At 43.4% G+C, this 20,348-nt stretch overlaps 1 protein-coding gene across 3 annotated transcripts in view; it reads right to left on the minus strand.

Annotated features, from left to right (window-relative positions):
- Window positions 1-20,348, minus strand: part of LOC311128436 (myotubularin-related protein 13-like) — a 141,711-nt gene that overhangs the window by 113,666 nt on the left and 7,697 nt on the right. The gene's annotated exons all lie outside the window — the stretch shown is intronic.

Genomic DNA, 20,348 nt, shown 5'->3' on the forward strand with positions numbered 1-20,348 from the left:
GATTAACTTGTGGATACCATTTTTATACGTCTCTGTGTCCAGTATGATGGAAGTTCAAGGTCATTTTGTGAGCCAATGCTAACTAGCTTTAGCGCAATGACTGGAAGTCTATTGGTATCTACTAACATGCACACAGAGACGTAAAAATGGTATCCACAAGTTAGTATCTGACTCTGGGTGAGTAGATAAGGGGCCTCATTGCCAAAATCCAGAAGTATCCCTTTAAGTGTAAATGGTGAAGCAATCCTACAAGCCAATTGCCAACCCACTCTAAGGGGAAGACACAAATAGATAGGCTAAGTTTGTTTCCATATTATTTGCATCTGCACTAGAAAACGAGAAGACGCTGAAATAAATGAATAGGCCTATTTCCAAATCGGTGAGCATGGAGCCAAAGCCCTAATGTAGCCAAGTCGCCATTGAAAGAGGGTGCATGCAGGGCGTGTAAATGAGTTAATTGACAGTGAAACTGAATTCAAATGTGACATTGCCATCGACGCGAGAAACAAACACAGAGGTTAAAAGAACGAAAGCGAAATGCATCAGCAGATCTGGAATCAGTCCTGACCAATAAATAAATTACAGGGTTGGATTAAATCAAGATGTTTTACAGAGAATGTGGTCAAAGATTAAGTGCGAGAAACAGAACCCGGACTGCTAACACAAAGCAGATTACAGAAGTGGGGAGGTCATCCATTTGGGAGTGATCCACTCTGACAGCCTGATTCAGGGAGAGGAGGACGAGGAGCGAATGAAGGAGAGAGCACCTTCTTCCTCCTCCTACACAACCCCCTGCATCTGTCAGGTAGGTCACTAATCAGACAGCTCAGGGAAATATCTCCAAACAAGAGGTCAGATTTCAATAGATAGTGGTGGCACAGAGAGATGCAGTACAAGGCTGATCTGCTGAACACGGTCATCCCTTTATTATCAGTTCGGTATTCAATGCATGGTTGAACAGACACTGCCACAGCATGGACTGTATAGAGTCAAAGTGTTGTCTGGTCTATTTTAAGAGCAAACATATCATGAAAAACAACACAGGGTCACTGTCACATATGGCTGACACAATTGTTTTAGGGAATTTTGAAACAAATGAGATGTAATTGCTCATCAACAAAATGTAATGAGTTACAACTGACTGCAATCTATTTAAGGAGGTGATAGAAGAGCATTTGAATGAAAAATCTGGAAAGCTAAGAAATGGAAAATGAATCTAATTAAGAAACTTCAAAGAATTCCTTTCTTCGGCATGCCAAGAACAGCATGTAGAAATGCTTTCCTTTCCAACGTGCCGTTTGTCACAAAGTATTGTCTGACACGATGACTTAATTTACATTTTATTTTAAGCTCTCAGTCACGCATTAATTTAGCACCGTTTTTATTCCATCACTGTTGAGAAGAAACCTATCAAGAATGAGGAGGAGCATTGCTGCACGTAGCCTATTGCTTAGTCTATTAGTGCAACAGACTATATGGGGCAATATATACTGAACACAAGTATTAAACGCAATATGCAACAATTTCAACGATTTTTACAGAGTTACAGTTCATATAAGGAAATCAGTCAATTGAAATAAATAAATTAGGCCCTAGTCTATGGATTTCACATGACTGGGCAGGGGCGTAGCCATGGGTGGGCCTGGGAGGGCATAGGCCCACCCAATGGGAAGCCAGGCCCAGCCAATCAGAATGAGTTTTTCCCCACAAAATGGCTTTATTACAGATAGAAATACTCCTCAATTTCATCAGTTGTCCGGGTGGCTGGTCTCAGACAATCTCGCAGGTGAAGAAGCCGGATGGGCAGGTCCTGGGCTGGCGTGGTTACACGTGGTCTGCAGTTGTGAGGCCAGTTGGACGTACAGCCAAATACTCTAAAACGACGTTGGAGGCGGCTTATGTTAGAGAAATGAAGATTATATTATCTGGCAACAGCTCCGGTGGTCATTCCTGCATTCAGCATGCCAATTGTACGTTCCCTCAAAGCTTGAGACATCTGTGGCATTGTGTTGTGTGACAAAACTGCACATTTAGACTGCACTTTTATTGTCCCCAGCACAAGGTGCACCTGTGTAATGATCATGCTGTTTAATCAGCTTCTTGATATGCCACACCTGTCAGGTGGATGGATTATCTTGGCAAGGGAAAAATGCTCAATAACAGGGATGTAAACAAATTTGTCCACAAAATTTCAGATAAATAAGCTTTTTGTGCATATGGAACATTTATGGGATCTTATATTCTGCAAAGTCATGCCAGGGAGGGTGGCACCTTTAAATGATCATACCAGAATAGGAAAGAAAGTGATTGAGGAATATTACATGTTGCGTCTATATTTTTGTTCAGTATAGTTCAACAGATCAATGGTGGTCAGTACAGTACACCACTTTACACTTCCAATACACTTCCCTTCTGCTAAATCCTTCTTCCTTGTGTCTCCTGATTCTGCCTCTTCGACCCTACTCTCTTCCCTTTAAGCATCCTATGACTCGCACTGTCCCCTTTCTTTCTTTCCGGCCGGCTCGGCCCTCCCCTCCTGCTCCGTGGCTGAGTGACTCATTGCGAGCTTACAGAACAGGGCTGCGGACAGTTGAGCTAAAATGGAGGAAAACTAAACTTGCGGAGGACCAGTCATCCTTTCACTCCCTTCTCTCTACCACTCAATTTCAAGCTTCTGCCTCTAACCCTAGGAAACTATTTTCCACCTTCTCCTCCCTCCTTAATCCTCCACCCCCTCCCTTCTCTGCAGACGACTTTGTCAACCACTTTGAAAAAAAGGTTGACGACATCTGCTACTCATTCACTCAGCCTATTGAGTCCACTGGTCTCACTCACACAGAACTACCCTATGCCATGACCTCTTTCTCCCCTCTCTCTGCAGATGACATCCTGCGACTAGTGAGGTCTGGCCGTCTGACAACTTGCCCACTCGACCCCATCCCCTCCTCCCTTTTCCTGACCATCCCTGGAGATCTTCTCCCATTCCTCACTTCCCTTGTCAACTCATCCCTGACCACTGGCGGAGCCCCATCTGACTTCAAAATGGCCCGAGTTGCTCCCCTCCTCAAAAAAACAACACTCGACTCATCTGACGTCAAAAACTGTAGACCTGTATCCCATCTTTGTTTTCTTTCCAAAACACTTGTGTGCTGTCGCTGATGAACTTTCTCATTAACTCTCTCAGAACTATCTTCTTGACCCTGACCAGTCAAGCTTCAAGACGGGTCACTCAACAGAGACTCCTATTCTCTATCACAGAGCCTCTCCGCACTGCCAAAGCTGACTCTCTCTCCTCTGTTATCATCCTCCTAGATCTATCCGCTGCCTTCGACACAGTGAACCATCAGATCCTCCTCTCCACCCTCTCAGGGCTGGGCGTCTCAGGCTATGCACACTCTTAGATTGCATCCTACCTGGCAGGCCGCTCATACCAGGTGACGTGGAGAGGATCTGTGTCTGCACCACGTACTCTCACTACTGGTATCCCCCAGGGCTCGTTTCTAGGCCCTCTCTTCTATATACACCAAGTCACTCGGCTCCGTCATATCCTCACATGGTCTCTCCTATCATTGCTATGCGGATGACAAATCAACAACTTTTCTCTTTCCCCCCCTTCTGACACCCAGGTGGCGACACATATCTGCGTGTCTGGCAGTTATCTTAACTTGGATGTCGGCCCACCACCTCAAGACCGAACTGCTCTTCCCCCCGGGGAAGGCCTGCCCACTCAAAACCCTCTCCATCACGGTTGACAACTCCACCGTGTCACCCTCCCAGAGTGCAAAGAAGTGACTCGCTCCTGCAGGTTCATGCGCTACAACATCCGTAGAGTACGACCCTACCTCACACAGGAAGTGGTGCAGGTTGTAATCCAGGCACTTGTCCTCTCCCACCTGGACTACTACAACTCGCTGTTGGCTGGGATCCCCGCTTATGCCATCAAACCCCTGCAACTTCTCCAGAACGTTGCAGCCCGCCTGGTTTTCAACCTTCAAGTTCTCTCATGTCACCTAATGCTAGCTACGTTGAGGAACAATGTACTTTCTATGCCTGTGATATATGGTAGTCCCACTTAGCTATATTAAGATGAATGCAATAACTGTAAGTTGCTCTGGATAAGAGCGTCTGCTAAATGACTAAAATGTAAAACGTAGTAGCATCCTACCTTTGAGCAGCATTAAACAGAGCAGCTTTGAACAGAGTAACCTCACTGACACCTGTTTACGTGTAAGAGTGACATTAAGAGAATTTGCTGACAAGACGGTCTACTGTATATCATGGCATGGTTTCCTTCACAAATAGACAGATCTCTTTCCATTTTTTTTTTTCCACAAAACACTTTTTATCCCCACATTGACGTTGATTCTGCTTCCTGTAAACATGACAGCCAAGTGGAGAGTGGCAGTGCCGAGTGTTTTCTCTCCAGATCTAAAAACTGCTGGCTCACAAAACATGCTAAGGGCTATGTCGGTCACTGAAATTGTAACAAGCAGTAAAACACTGTCACTAAACCTCTTATTACAACAAAAATAAATGACAGCCTAGCATTTCCTCTTACAGTACCTGAAGTACCATGAATTATAGGCCTAAACTTCTGTCTAAAACACACATCTTAAGTAGCATACTCTGTTTCATCATGGTGGAGCAGCGGCCCATGAGTCAGGCAGGTCATGTAGAGGGGAGAGAGCAGGAATCCAATAGGAGGGACTGCTACACCTAATCACCAGTCTCATTTGGCTGCTGCCCTCCTGCCCTCAGTGGCTCAAGCCAGCTGTCAGCTGCCCCTTAATACGCTGACCTCTGTCAAGGCTTTGGAGACAGAGGGGGGCCGTTAATCTTCATGAGGGTCTGGGCATGTGTGGTGGGCTGTGTGGTTGGCTGAGTAGAGCCCTGAGGAGCCCGTCCCCCATCCTGACCATGACATCGCATCAAGTGTCTGCAGTATGTGTCCCTTCCCTGATTGAGATCACATGCTTAGACTCTTTCAGCGTTCCAAGCTCTACTTTCCACTCAAGGATGACACATTACAGAATTCCTGACATTCGGTGAGGCTGCACTCTGTAAACAATTAAAAGCAGTCCACACTGTCAGATATTACCCCCTAGATAACAATAAAAGCAGCCTGACGGCTCAGGGTAATACAGGCCAGGCTAGAACAGGAACATGCTAATTTCAGGATCCTCTTGTAATAACAGACAGAGAGGAATTCCAAACAACTGGTAGATTTTCCACTCTCTTTTTCACACTGTAAACCTGCTTGGGGGTCATGACATAAAATATACAAGTGAATAACATTCAGTTTATAGAAGTGCTGAATAATATTGATCACTTTCTGAAGAAGACCAAGTTCTTGGTCTGTTTAGTAACACCATGGGCCCAATCACTAGCCTACATGGAATTCATTCCCATGTTTAACAAGGGTTGCAAAAAAACTATTCAGTTTGTAGGTCAGGCTTAGTCAAACAACATTATTTTTGCGCTGAAATTGTTGATTGAACAGGGCCCTGAATTAACAGTAGCAATGAACAATACAGATTTAGGCATATGCCTGGTTTCTTCTTTATTTTTTTTACATTAACAAAATATGTTATGTAGTATAAAAGGTTACAAGATCTATTACATTTGAAAATCTTGTAAAACGTACAGGCACAAAGCAAATGTCAAACCCACAGAACCAAACTGTAAACCAAACCATTAAACAATGTTTTTCCCAAATACTCCACATAGGTCTCCTGTGTGTCCTAAAAACCAGTTTTTAGTAGACTCAAGAGTTAATGAGTTGGCCAGGGTATTTTCACAGTAGAGTAATGACCAGAATAAGATAGTGGTTATATCACTGGGTCTGCTGAGTGTTTACTACACATAGTCTGTTAGTGCAACACAGACTATCAGAGCTGGAGGTTACTGCTATGTGCATTCCACAGCTAAAACTCTAGCCAATTTTACATTTTGGGCCTGTGGTAAGATACACAAAATATTTGACTGTTGAGCAAATTTGGGACAAGAGACAAAAGTGTGCTGAGTGTAAGATGAGCAAATATTTGCGTACACTTGCATCACAACGGCTTAAATGAAAACGAACTCAAATGAAAAAACACCTAAAGAGAAAATAAAAACGAGACCAAAGACATAATGCTCTAGACATTATTCATCATTGCCTAATTCGGTTTCCAAAACAAACACAGGATGGTCGTTGGTCTCTCTTGATATACTCTCGTGATTAGTGCATGTGTTTCTTCTACTGGAAAAAGGTTAATCCATCGTCCTGGCCTTTGTCTTCTAGCAGAGCTGCTCCATAAATCAGCTCTAGGAGGCCTGGGCAGGCCCTAGGCCAGCGGCTAGCCGCCAGCTTTCGTCATCTCCACGTCAGCTCCTAACCTGCATCTGGCCCAGTGTGTGGACAGGTGTGCCGGTTGGTTGGAGACAGGTTGGCAGGTGCTGCTAACTCTGTTTTCCTCCGTTCCACAAGAAGGATTGTATTAAAATCCCCCACTGCTGCTCCACGTAATGAAACCCAGTTAGTGCTGAATGCTATTTTTTCAGTGAGAGTTATTACGTAAAGCCCCTCATCACTCCAACAACATGTCCAAAAGCTTTCCACAGCGCCCATCCTAGATCTAAACACACTGGACTGGATGTTCCAAAGAAGATATGCAAAGGAATATGCCATGGTTTGCATGGGAAAGGGTATCAAAGATGATCAAATTAATGATATCACAGAGATCCAATTCCAGGAAGCATTCCAGTGTCTGAAAGCAGCTGCAAAACTAGGAAAATATTTGGAAGGAAATGCATCAGGGCATCACAGGAAAAGATGGACCAAAATGCACATCAACATGAACCATCAAAATAATATGGGTCAAATGAATTAAGAGCCGTGGAAGGTTAACCATACAACCACTGACGTACCTAGCACATATCATTTGTTAACTTGTCCTTTATGGATGACGAATGGTGGCCATAAAATTTGCCTAAATAAGTGGTTTTGTTTTGTTTTCATTTCCCTAAAAGAGCAAGGCATGTGAATGAAATGTTTCATTGAGTTCAAACCTCTGGTCTCCATTACAACTAGTCTATAGCTATGAGCTCTATGTGAACATTGACGGATATCTGATCACAGAGATTAGGCGGTTAATGATTAGGGAGTGGGACTTCCATTGCAATCCTTCCTACATTACCACACACTGTGTGACATTCAGCAACCTACACTTCCTTTTCCAATCATACAATATGCAAATGCATTTCCTAACTGATTACTTGACTTACATAAGTACTTGAATGGAATGTTATTTTTATTTTTTTTATGGAAACCAGAATCCCCATCTGGATAGCTGCTCTGAAGCAGTGTAGTTTCCCTGGACAAGTTTTGGCTATAACCCCTCCTGCACTCTCCACTCTGACGAAGAAAGGAAGGAACTCCTCCATTGTGGTCAGGATGCCTCATCACAAAGTGCAAAACCAAAAGGGAAGCTGCCCAAAGTGCATCAGCCAATCAACAGAGGCAACAAATCCCTAGTGTTCAATAACATAGGAGACATTTCCACATCTGACATCTTCTCAATTCTACAACACCACAACCTGACTCTTCTGACTCAGCGCATCACAAATACCTATAAAATATGATTGAAATAATATTAGTTAAAGCTAGTCATTACATTAAGGCCTTGCACAAGCTTTTAGAACTGTAACAAGAATTAGGGCTGACACAATTACCGTATAAGCGCGTTTGACTGGTAAACTCATGGGTACACTTGCAATGACTGCCTGGGATACAATCATTTTCATGGTAATGTAGAATGTTCATTCAAATGATGTGGCTCTAGCAATGGAATGTATTTTTGGTAATATCAGTTGAGTTGAATCAACAAATCACAACACATATTGATGGGTACACTTCCTGCTTTGCACCTATGGGTTCACTCGCAATGGCCGCCAGTCCACCCATTAATAATAATAATTTATTCAACTTTTATCGCGCTATTCATTCAAATAAAAAGATGCGCTTTAAAGCAACAACATAAAAGATAAGCAATTTAGAAAAACAACATCATTCATGAAATGGAAGGTCATGTGAGGGTCAGGAAAGTTAATGGCTTGAGAGGTCATCAGAGGAAGGTGGTCATAAGGGGGAGAGCAAGCAACGCTGGTCTGTGTCATCAAGGTGTCTTGCCGTCCCTGCCATCTGTGTGGCTTCTTCATAGCAGGACTCAGGTTAAGTTTGAGCTCAGCCACTGCAGTTCATGGACTCCGGATTAGGTGTAGCTAGCTAGCTACTCCTTCACTACTAGCAAAATGAAGCACCCACTTGGATGAATCTACGGGAGTCACGTGGCACCAGAAAGCACACCACATTTCAATAATAATTCAAGAGTAGTCTTGTAACTTAGTCCACCCTACGATTCTCATCACTCCACAACTCTGCTGTGCCATCTTGCTTTCGGGCTTCTCCATCCTCAACCTCCGGACACTGGCTGGCATTCGAATCAAAACAATTTCCAGCAAGCCAGCTAACATTAGCTAGCTAGCCAAACAAATGACTTGCCAGCTTCAGTCTTGAAACTCTGTGGTGGATTCTGATCATATTAGCTATATTCATTCTTAAAAACAAAAAAGTTTGTAGGGAAAAATGTCCATAGAAAATAATGAATTATTTACAAAATGTACAGAAGCTCTCTGCCTAGGCTACCTCATGGCGCCATGGCAACCACGGAACCTCATTATGCTATCATTGACTTGAATGGGGACGGTATGATGCAAAAGCCATATCTCAGACTGCCCATCTTAATCTTTTATTTTTATTGGCCAGTCTGAGATATGGCTTTTTCTTTGCAACTCTGCCTAGAAGGTCAGCATCCCGGAGTTGCCTCTTCAATGTTGATGTTGAGACTGGTGTTTTGTGGGTACTATTTAATGAAGCTGCCAGTTGAGGACCTGTGAGGCGTCTGTTTCTCAAACTAGACACTCTAATGTACAGTGGGGGAAAAAAAGTATTTAGTCAGCCATCAATTGTGCAAGTTCTCCCACTTAAAAAGATGAGAGAGGCCTGTAATTTTCATCATAGGTACACGTCAACTATGACAGACAAAATGAGAATTTTTTTTCCAGAAAATCACATTGTAGGATTTTTTATGAATTTATTTGCAAATGATGGTGTATAAGTATTTGGTCAATAACAAAAGTTTCTCAATACTTTGTTATATACCCTTTGTTGGCAATGACACAGGTCAAACGCTTTCTGTAAGTCTTCACAAGGTTTTCACACACTGTTGCTGGTATTTTGGCCCATTCCTCCATGCAGATCTCCTCTAGAGCAGTGATGTTTTGGGGCTGTCGCTGGGCAACACAGACTTTCAACTCCCTCCAAAGATTTTCTATGGGGTTGAGATCTGGAGACTGGCTAGGCCACTCCAGGACCTTGAAATGCTTCTTACGAAGCCACTCCTTCATTGCCCGGGCGGTGTGTTTGGGATCATTGTCATGCTGAAAGACCCAGCCACGTTTCATCTTCAATGCCCTTGCTGATGGAAGGAGGTTTTCACTCAAAATCTCACGATACATGGCCCCATTCATTCTTTCCTTTACACGGATCAGTCGTCCTGGTCCCTTTGCAGAAAAACAGCCCCAAAGCATGATGTTTCCACCCCCATGCTTCACAGTAGGTATGGTGTTCTTTGGATGCAACTCAGCATTCTTTGTCCTCCAAACACAACGAGTTGAGTTTTTACCAAAAAGTTATATTTTGGTTTCATCTGACCATATGACATTCTCCCAATCCTCTTCTGGATCATCCAAATGCACTCTAGCAAACTTCAGATGTGCCTGGACATGTACTGGCTTAAGCAGGGGGACACGTCTTGCACTGCAGGATTTGAGTCCCTGGCGGCGTAGTGTGTTACTGATGGTAGGCTTTGTTACTTTGGTCCCAGCTCTCTGCAGGTCATTCACTAGGTCCCCCCGTGTGGTTCTGGGATTTTTGCTCACCGTTCTTGTGATCATTTTGACCCCACGGGGTGAGATCTTGTGTGGAGCCCCAGATCGAGGGAGATTATCAGTGGTCTTGTATGTCTTCCATTTCCTAATAATTGCTCCCACAGTTGATTTCTTCAAACCAAGCTGCTTACCTATTGCAGATTCAGTCTTCCCAGCCTGGTGTAGGTCTACAATTTTGTTTCTGGTGTCCTTTGACAGCTCTTTGGTCTTGGCCATAGTGGAGTTTGGAGTGTGACTGTTTGAGGTTGTGGACAGGTGTCTTTTATACTGATAACAAGTTCAAACCGGTGCCATTAATACAGGTAACGAGTGGAAGACAGAGGAGCCTCTTAAAGAGGTCTGTGAGAGCCAGAAATCTTGCTTGTTTGTAGGTGACCAAATACTTATTTTCCACCATAATTTGCAAATAAATTCATAAAAAATCCTACAATGTGATTTTATGTCATAGTTGACGTGTAACTATGATGAAAATAACAGGCCTCTCATCTTTTTAAGTGGGAGAACTTGCACAATTGGTGGCTGAAGCTGACACAATTGGTGGCTGATGCTCCAGATACTCAACTAGTCTCAAGAAGGCCAGTTTTATTTTCAGCCGTGCTAACATAATTGCAAAAGGGTTTTCTAATGATCAATTAGACTTTTAAAATTATAAAACTTGGATTAGCAAACACAACGTGCCATTGGAACACAGGACTGATGGTTGCTGATAATGGGCCACTGTACGCCTATGTAGATATTCCATAAAAAAATCTGCCGTTTCCAGCTACAATAGCCATTTACAACATTAGCAATGTCTACACTGTTTTTCTGATCAATTTGATGTTATTTTAATGGACAGAAAAATTGCTTTTCTTTCGAAAACAAGGACATTTCTCAACATTTTCATCAATTTCTGCATTTCCTGCACTCATTTGAGATCATTTCCACACTGCCACATAGGGCTGCACAATATGGGCAAACAATCTAGGCCTTGTTTTTAACCAAATGTTACAACTGCAATTTGACTTCCAATTTAGAGCAAAACACTTGGGTGAATTGTTGGAATCATGGAAATAGAATGATTATTCTAATTCTATAGTTAGAATATAATAGTGAAGACTTTGAATACAGTGTTGCTTGACATGACAACAAATGAAAAAGCCAGGGAGGAGTTATTGTGACAGGGTAGGAACCAAAGTGTTAAGTGTTTCCTAGGGGACCCTATAATCTTTGGCTACATTGAATGTTCTCTCTTAGCTACTTCATGTAGCTAAAAAAGTCATGCTTTGCATATTCCTCTTTGATTTAGAAGATACTGTTGCACAAACAACATGCTGATGTAGGTCTACACCATCACTGGTATTATCAGGCTGTATAGCTAGTTACGTTTGCGCTGACTCAATACATGTACAGTGAGGGAAAAAAGTATTTGATCCCCTGCTGATTTTGTACGTTTGCCCACTGACAAAGACATGATCAGTCTATAATTTTAATGGTAGGTTTATTTGAACAGTGAGAGACAGAATAACAACAACTAAATCCAGAAAAACGCATGTCAAAAATGTTATAAATTGATTTGCATTTTAATGAGGGAAATAAGTATTTGACCCCTCTGCAAAACATGACTTAGTACTTGGTGGCAAAACCCTTGTTGGCAATCACAGAGGTCAGACGTTTCTTGTAGTTGGTCACCAGGTTTGCACACATCTCAGGAGGGATTTTGTTCCACTCCTCATTAAGGTTTCGAGGCTGACGTTTGGCACCTCGAACCTTCAGCTCCCTCCACAGATTTTCTATGGGTTTTATGTCTGGAGATTGGCTAGGCCACTCCAGGACCTTAATGTGCTTCTTCTTGAGCCACTCCTTTGTTGCCTTGGCCGTGTGTTTTGGGTCATTGTCATGCTGGAATACCCATCCACGACCCATTTTCAATGTCCTGGCTGAGGGAAGGAAGTTCTCACCCAAGATTTGACGGTACATGGCCCCGTCCATCATCCCTTTGATGCGTTGAAGTTGTACTGTCCCCTTAGCAGAAAAACACCCCCAAAGCATAATGTTTCCACCTCCATGGTTGACGGTGGGGATGGTGTTCTTGGGGTCATAGGCAGCATTCCTCCTCCTCCAAACACGGCGAGTTGAGTTGATGCCAAAGAGCTCGATTTTGGTCTCATCTGACCACAACACTTTCACCCATCTCTCCTCTGAATCATTAAGATGTTCATTGGCAAACTTCAGACGGCCCTGTATATGTGCTTTCTTGAGCAGGGGGACCTTGCGGGCGCTGCAGGATTTCAGTCCTTCACGGCGTAGTGTGTTACCAATTGTTTTCTTGGTGACTATGGTCCCAGCTGCCTTGAGATCATTGACAATATCCTCCTGTGTAGTTCTGGGCTGATTCCTCACCGTTCTCATGATCATTGCAACTCCACGAGGTGAGATCTTGCATGGAGCCCCAGGCCGAGGGAGATTGACAGTTCTTTTGTGTTTCTTCCATTTGCGAATAATCGCACCAACTGTTGTCACCTTCTCACCAAGCTGCTTGGCGATGGTCTTGTAGCCCATTCCAGCCTTGTGTAGGTCTACAATCTTGTCCCTGACATCCTTGGAGAGCTCTTTGGTCTTGGCCATGGTGGAGAGTTTGGAATCTGATTGATTGATTGCTTCTGTGGACAGGTGTCTTTTATACAGGGAACAAGCTGAGATTAGGAGCACTCCCTTTAAGAGTGTGCTCCTAATCTCAGCTCGTTACCTGTATAAAAGACACCTGGGAGCCAGAAATCTTTCTGATTGAGAGGGGGTCAAATACTTATTTCCCTCATTAAAATGCAAATCAATTTATAATATTTTTGACATGCGTTTTTCTTGATTTTTTTGTTGTTATTCTGTCTCTCACTGTTCAAATAAACCTACCATTAAAATTATAGACTGATCATTTCTTTGTCAGTGGGCAAACATACAAAATCAGCAGGGGATCAAATACTTTTTTCCCTCACTGTATTAGCTAGTTAGTCAGCTAACTAGCGATTAGCATTAGCGGCTAACAAGATTTAGGCCCAACTTGCTAAGAAATTACAAACTAGCTGTTTGCAGAGGTAAGAAACACAAACTAATAGTGTAATTACAGAACGCTAGTGGATTTATATTAAGAAGCAACGTGAAAACAGCATGGTTGTCATCAACATCGTTGCATGGAAACACAACACTTTGGTTCCTACCCTGTCACAATAACTCCTCCCTGTCATTTTCATTCGTTGTCATGTCAAACAACACTGTATTCAAAGTGCCCACTATTATATTTTAACTATAGAATTAGAATAATCATTCTATTTCCATGATTCCTTGCAAGGCTGCTGGCCCAGACGGCATCCCTAGCCACGTCCTCAGAGCATGCGCAGACCAGCTGGCTGGTGTGTTTACGGACATATTCAATCTCTCCCTATCCCAGTCTGCTGTCCCCACATGCTTCAAGATGGCCACCATTGTCCCTGTACCCAAGAAAGCAAAGGTAACTGAACTAAATGACTATCGCCCCGTAGCACTCACTTCTGTCATCATGAAGTGCTTTGAGAGATTAGTCAAGGATCATATCACCTCTACCTTACCTGCCACCCTAGACCCACTTCAATTTGCTTACCGCCCCAATAGATCCACAGACAATACAATCGCCATCACACTGCCCTCTCCCATCTGGACAAGAGGAATACCTATGTAAGAATGCTGTTCATTGACTATAGCTCAACATTCAACACCATAGTACCCTCCAAGCTCATCATTAAGCTCGAGGCCCTGGGTCTGAACCCCACGGGCCGCCCCCCAGGTGGTGAAGGTAGGAAACAACACCTCTACTTCGCTGATCCTCAACACTGGGGCCCCACAAGGGTGCGTGCTCAGCCCCCTCCTGTACTCCCTGTTCACCCATGACTGCGTGGCCAAGCACGCCTCCAACTCAAATCATCAAGTTTGCAGATGACACAACAGTAGTAGGCTTGATTACAAACAATGACGAGACAGCCTACAGGGAGGAGGTGAGGGCTCTGGGAGTGTGGTGCCAGGAAAATAACCTCTCAATCAACAAAATGATTGTGGACTTCAGGAAACAGCAGAGGGAGCACCCCCCTATCCACAGATGGGACCGCAGTGGAAAATGTGGAAAGCTTCAAGTTCCTCGGCGTACACATCACTGACAAACTGAAATGGTGCACCCAAGCAGACAGTGTGGTGAAGAAGGCGCAACAGCGCCTCTTCAACCTCAGGAGGCTGAAGAAATTTGGCTTGGCACCTAAAACCCTCACAAACTTTTACAGATGCACAATTGAGAGCATCCTGTCAGGCTGTATCACCGCCTGGTACGGCAACTGCACCACCCGCAACCACAGGGCTCTCCAGAGGGTGGTGCGGTCTGCCCAACGCATCACCGGGAGCAAACTGCCAGCCCTCCAGGACACCTACAGCACCCGATGTCACAGGAAGGCCAAAAACATCATCAAGGACATCAACCACCCGAGCCACTGCCTGTTCACCCCGCTATAATCCAGAAGGCGAGGTCAGTACAGGTGCATCAAAGCTGGAACCAAGAGACTGAAAAACAGCTTCTATCTCAAGGCCATCAGACAGTTAAATAGCCTTCACTAGCACAGAGGCTGCTGACCATGCAGACTGAACACAAGTGTCTCATGGTCCAGAAACAACAAATGCGCTCCAGTGACGGAGCGGGGCTAGGTCTATGTGGAAAGCGTCATCGAGAGAGAGAGCGGAAAAGAGATGACTCAAGTAGCGAAGTAAACTATAAAAATGGACGTTACACACGACGTATCACATTTAACAAATCTAACATTCAAATACCGTTATAGAATGTAAAGTAAAAATTGTATACCGCCCAGCCCTAAACAATGAAAAAGCTTTGTGTTAATTAAATTATCCTTGTGAAATGTGTACCTAAAAAGGATATAACATTACATTCCTTAATTTAATAAAACAAACTTCTGAATGTAGTTTTTAATAACAGTGTGTTGAGCTACTGCTGCACATCCATGCTGCCCTGACATCTGTGTTTTCCCAACTTCAAATAGCAATTACAGACACTCACCTAGAGTTTCCACAATACCTAACACAGATCAATGCAAAACACTCACCAGAAAAGCTTTTTATAACAGAATCAGTTCTATCATGGCAAAAATCTGACTTCAAATCAGAGTTCAAATAAAAAATAGAATCAAAGTTTATTGGTTGCGACGCGTACAGTTTAGCAGGTGTTATAGCGGGTGTAGCGAAATGCTTATGTTACTAGCTCCTAACAATGCAGTAAAATGAAAAAATATATATGTTTATATCGTATACCGGGGTATTTCAAAATACGAACAGTCTGATTTTTAATCCTGTAAAAAAAAAGTTGGGGGGGGGGGGGGGGGGGGGCTTGGGGCACAGCCACTACGCCACTGCTTATAACTATAAGTTAAAGCTGCAATATGCAGAAATCGCTCTGCCATTTCCTGCTTGTAAAATGTTTAATCGTTTGTCTAAGTATAGTGTAGAGAATCATTGTACCATCTAAACCACTTTGAAATACACACACACACACACACACACACGTACGTATGTGGACACCCCTTTAAATTAGTGGATTCGGCTGTTTCAGCCACACCCGTTGCTGACAGGTGTATAAAATCAAGAACACAGCCATGCAATCTCCATAGACAAACATTGGCAGTAGAATGGCCTTACTGAAGAGCTCAGTGACTTTCAATGTGGCACCGTCATAGGATGCCACCTTTCCAACAAGTCAGTTTGTCAAATTTCTGCCCTGCTAGAGCTGCCCCGGTCAACTGTAAGTGCTGTTATTGTGAAGTGGAAACGTCTAGGAGCAACAACGCACACAAGCTCACAGAAAGGGACCGCTGAGTGCTAAAGCGTGTAGCGAGTAAAAATTGTCTGTCCTCGGTTGCAACACTCAATACCGAGTTCCAAACTGCCTCTGGAAGCAACGTCAGCACAATAACTGTTAGTAAGGAGCTTCATGAAATGGGTTTCCATGGCTGAGCAGCCGCACACAAGCCTAAGATCACCATGCGCAATGCCAAGTGTCGGCTGGAGTGGCGTAAAGCTCGCCACCATTGGACAGTGGAAATGCGTTCTCTGGAGTGATGAATCACGCTTCACCATCTGGCAGTCCGATGGACGAATCTGGGTTTGGTGGATGCCAGGAGAACGCTACCTGCCCCAATGCATAGTGCCAACTGTAAAGTTTAAGTTTAGGAGGAATAATGGTCTGAGGCTGTTTTTAATGGTTCGGGCTAGGCCCCTTAGTTCCACTGAAGGGAAATCTTAACGCTACAGCATACAATTACATTGTTGATGATTCTGTTCTTCCAACATTGTGGCAATAGTTTGGCGAAGGCCCATTCCTGTTTCAGCATGACAATGCCCCCGTTCACAAAGCGAGGTCCATACAGAAATGGTTTGTCGAGATCAGTGTGGAAGAACTTGACTGGCCTGCACAGAGCCCTGACCTCAACCCCATCGAACACCTTTGGGATGAATTGATTGCTGACTGCGAGCCGGGCCTAAACGCCCAACATCAGTGCCCAACCTCACTAATGCTTGTGGCTGAATGGAAGCAAGTCCCCGCAGCAATGATCCAACATCTAGTGCAGGGGTGTCAAACTCATTTTAGCTCAGGGGCCACATGGAGGAAAATCTATTCCCAAGTGGGCCGGACCGGTAAAATCATGGTGTATATATATATAACTTAAAAAACAACAACTTCAGATTGTTTTCTTTGTTTTCATACGATCAACATAAAACATAAAGCTGGAGCCTGAGGACAGTGTGTCCAAAATAGTACAAGCACAACATCACTATTAATCATAAAACACCTCAAGTTTATTTGAAAATTCTAAAGAAAAAGAACACACAAACACACAATGCCTCAGTGATTAACAGAACTGTTTCACAGATCTATATCAGGGTGTCATTTCTCAGGCAGAAATGTAGATAAAAATAATGAAATCCTGTTCCCCAAACAAGTGCAAGAACCACAGAGTCAAGAATAGGTTAAATATACAAATAAAATAAAATCAATTGCACATCAACATAAAAACATATAAACATAAAGCTGGAGCCTGAGGACAGTGTGTCCAAAAGCACAACATCACTATTAATCATAAAACACCTCAAGTTATTTGAAAGTTCTGAGGACAAAGAACACACAAACACACAATGCCTCAGTGATTCACAGAAGTATATCACAGATCACATAACTATATCAGGGTGTCTCATGCAGCACTTTAAGTGGGGTAGCATAGTTTATTTGACTCCTGATACCTGGCATCTTTTAGCTTTCACCAGCGCATCAATATCAGGCGTCACATCCTGAGTGGCAGCCAACTTCAGGATGTGATTCAAGTGCTTGTGCGTGAGCCTTGAGCGCAGCTTTGTTTTATTTATGCTCATTACAGAGAAAACTTGCTCACAAAGATATGTGGTTCCAAACAGGCACAACAGTTTTGCAGCGAGGGCTGTCAAGTTGGGGTAACCTGGCAAGAGATTCTGATAAAATGTGTCCAAGCCAGCTGCGGCAAATTTGCCCTTCAAATCCGAGTCACACTGCAAGTCTATTATTTCAAGTTGGATGCTGACGGGCAGATCAGAGGGATTCACGGTGAATGGCGAGCAAAAAACGTTGAAGTCTTTCTCCAGTTCACCAAAAATCTGAAAGCGTTGCTCAAACTCAAGCAACAGTCCCTTTATTTTATCTTTGAACCGCTTCATGTCTGCCACATGTTGGGTCGCGCACACATTTTTCAGACAGGGGAAGTGAGCTGCATCACCACCGGCGAGTTGCGTCTCCCACAATGACAGCTTCAACTTGAAAGAACGTATGCTGTCATAATACTGCGTGACAACTTTGTTGCGCCATTGCAGCTGTTTGTTCAAGTTATTCAGGTGCTCTGTAACATCCACCATAAATGCAAGGTCCTGCATCCATTCTGCGGAATGAAATTCTAACACTGGTTTGCCCTTTTCTTCCATGAACTGTTCAATTTCTTCTCGTAAATCAAAGAAACGCCTCAGCACAGCACCTCGGCTTAACCATCTTAGCTCAGTGTGGTATGGCAGGCCATAGATGTGGTCTTTCTCTCTGAGAAGGCTGTCAAACTGACGGTGATTCAGGCTTCTGGATCGGATGAAATTAACAGTTTGGATGACCACCTTCATGACGTTATCCATCTTTAATGACTTGCAACACAAAGCCTCCTGGTGCAAAATACAGTGAAAAGTCAAAAAATCACGTCCTCCATTTGCAGATTGCACTTTCTCTGAACTTTGTCACAACGCCTGCTTTTTTCCCGATCATTGAGGGCGCACCATCTGTAGCCAGGGTGACAGCGCGGGACCAGTCCACTCCGACCCTGTCCAGCGCGCCGACGAGTACGGTGAAAATATCAGCTGCTGTCGTTGTATCTGTCATCGGCACCAACTCCACAAACTCCTCGGTGACGGTCAATGTGTCATCAACTCCGCGGATGAAAATGGCCAGTTGTGCAACATCTGTAATGTCCGTGCTTTCATCAATTGCAACCGAAAACGCAATAAATGACTTTACTTTTTGCTTCAACTGGCTGTCCAAATCCACTGAAAGATCGGAAATCCTGTCTGCAACTGTGTTTCTTGTCAGGCTGATATTTACAAAAGCCTGACGCTTTTCAGGGCACACAATCTCCGCTGCCTTCATCATGCATGTTTTTACAAATTCACCCTCACTAAATGGTTTTGAAGCCACTGCGATTTCATTAGCAATGAGGTAGCTAGCTTTCACTGCAGCGTCACTGATGTCTCGGCTGTGAGTAAACACAGACTGCTGTTTCTTCAGACCCGCCAACAGTTCATTCACCTTCTCTCTTCTCCGCCGTCCTTGAAAGTTGTCATATTTGTCGGCATGAAGACTCACATAGTGGCGACGAAGGTTATATTCTTTCAGCACTGCAACATGCTGTGAACACACCAAACATACAGCTTTCCCATTCAATTCCGTGAATAAATAGGAGGATGACCATTTTTCTTGGAACACTCTGCGTCCACTTTTCTCTTTTTTGACAGAGACATATTGGGGCAATGAGGGTGCCAAAGCACATAATGTTAAAAGTAGAAGCCGTAATAAATATCGCGGGCAAAACAAAGTAGCTCATCCGGACTTTTGTGTAAGTGAGTCTGCATCACCTGGTAGATGGCTAGTGATGGCTGTTCAACAGTCTGATGGCCTGGTAAAATAAGCAGTTTTTTTGTCTCTCTGTCTTTCGGTCTTTCACTGTTGCTGTTAGCCAAAATACAGGAGAAAAGCAGTATGTTTACCTCTGCCATGTGCAATTGCATTATTCTGATTAATCAATACCAAATTCCTTATTTTATTTATATATTTTGAATTGCCCCTGTCCGGATATCCGAAAAAAAAATGTCATGATATTATTTGAATAGTAAAATAATTTTAAATGCCCATCCCCACCATCATGGCAACTTAATGAAAGAATAAGACAATAATTGGTGGAGATTTCAACAACAAAAGCATTACAGTACAGCAAAAAGGTTCATATGACAGGATCCTTCATTTGCAGTCAAACATCTGCAATGTCAGAAAAGTATTATTGTTACCAATGCTAAAGGGTTGTAATAAAAAAGTGTGGACAGTTTTAAGGAACAATAATATGTTTTTTAACATAGCCTATTACGGTGTGTAGGCCTACAAGTTCTTGGCCAAGTGGATAATCCTGGCCTGAGTCACAAGTCATAAAAGCAAAGTGTTTGATGTAACATGCCAACTCTTTTCCTATGTACTTTGAAAACAGCTGGTAAACATTTCCTCTACACCTTTGGATGTCCCTGGTAAAACAAAGTCAATAACACACTCCAATGATTTATGATTAATAATTTCAGCAATAACACCTGTCAACACCTGAGATGCATGTTTTGTATTAACACTAAGTTTGACCAACAGGAAACATGGAATGCCAGTCTCTCAAACCATGTGTCAAAATATCCTGTTTGTCCGTCTGCAGAGTGGAGCTTGTTCTGATAGCATACAACTGTACTGTATGCAGTATAATGTTGATTTCATGAAGGCTACTAGGCTATAATGTCATCCCTGAGTAACTTGAGGTGGACAAATCAAAAGCTATAGTTAGTTCTTATCACCAATCCTGCAAACAAAACTTTCACCCTAAATAAATAAGTAAAGGATGAGGCGGCTCTAATCTTGGGACAATTTGTTTAAGCCGTTGCTTGTTGCCAACAACAACTGTTTAACTGAGGTGGGGTGGTGGGGTAGTGGTCCGTATAATAAATCCTTTGTCTGGTTGGTGGGGGGGGGGGGGGGGGGGGGGGGGTAT

Source organism: Coregonus lavaretus (assembly GCF_964263955.1).
Source record: "Coregonus lavaretus genome assembly, chromosome: 4".
Taxonomy (NCBI): Eukaryota; Metazoa; Chordata; class Actinopteri; order Salmoniformes; family Salmonidae; genus Coregonus; species Coregonus lavaretus.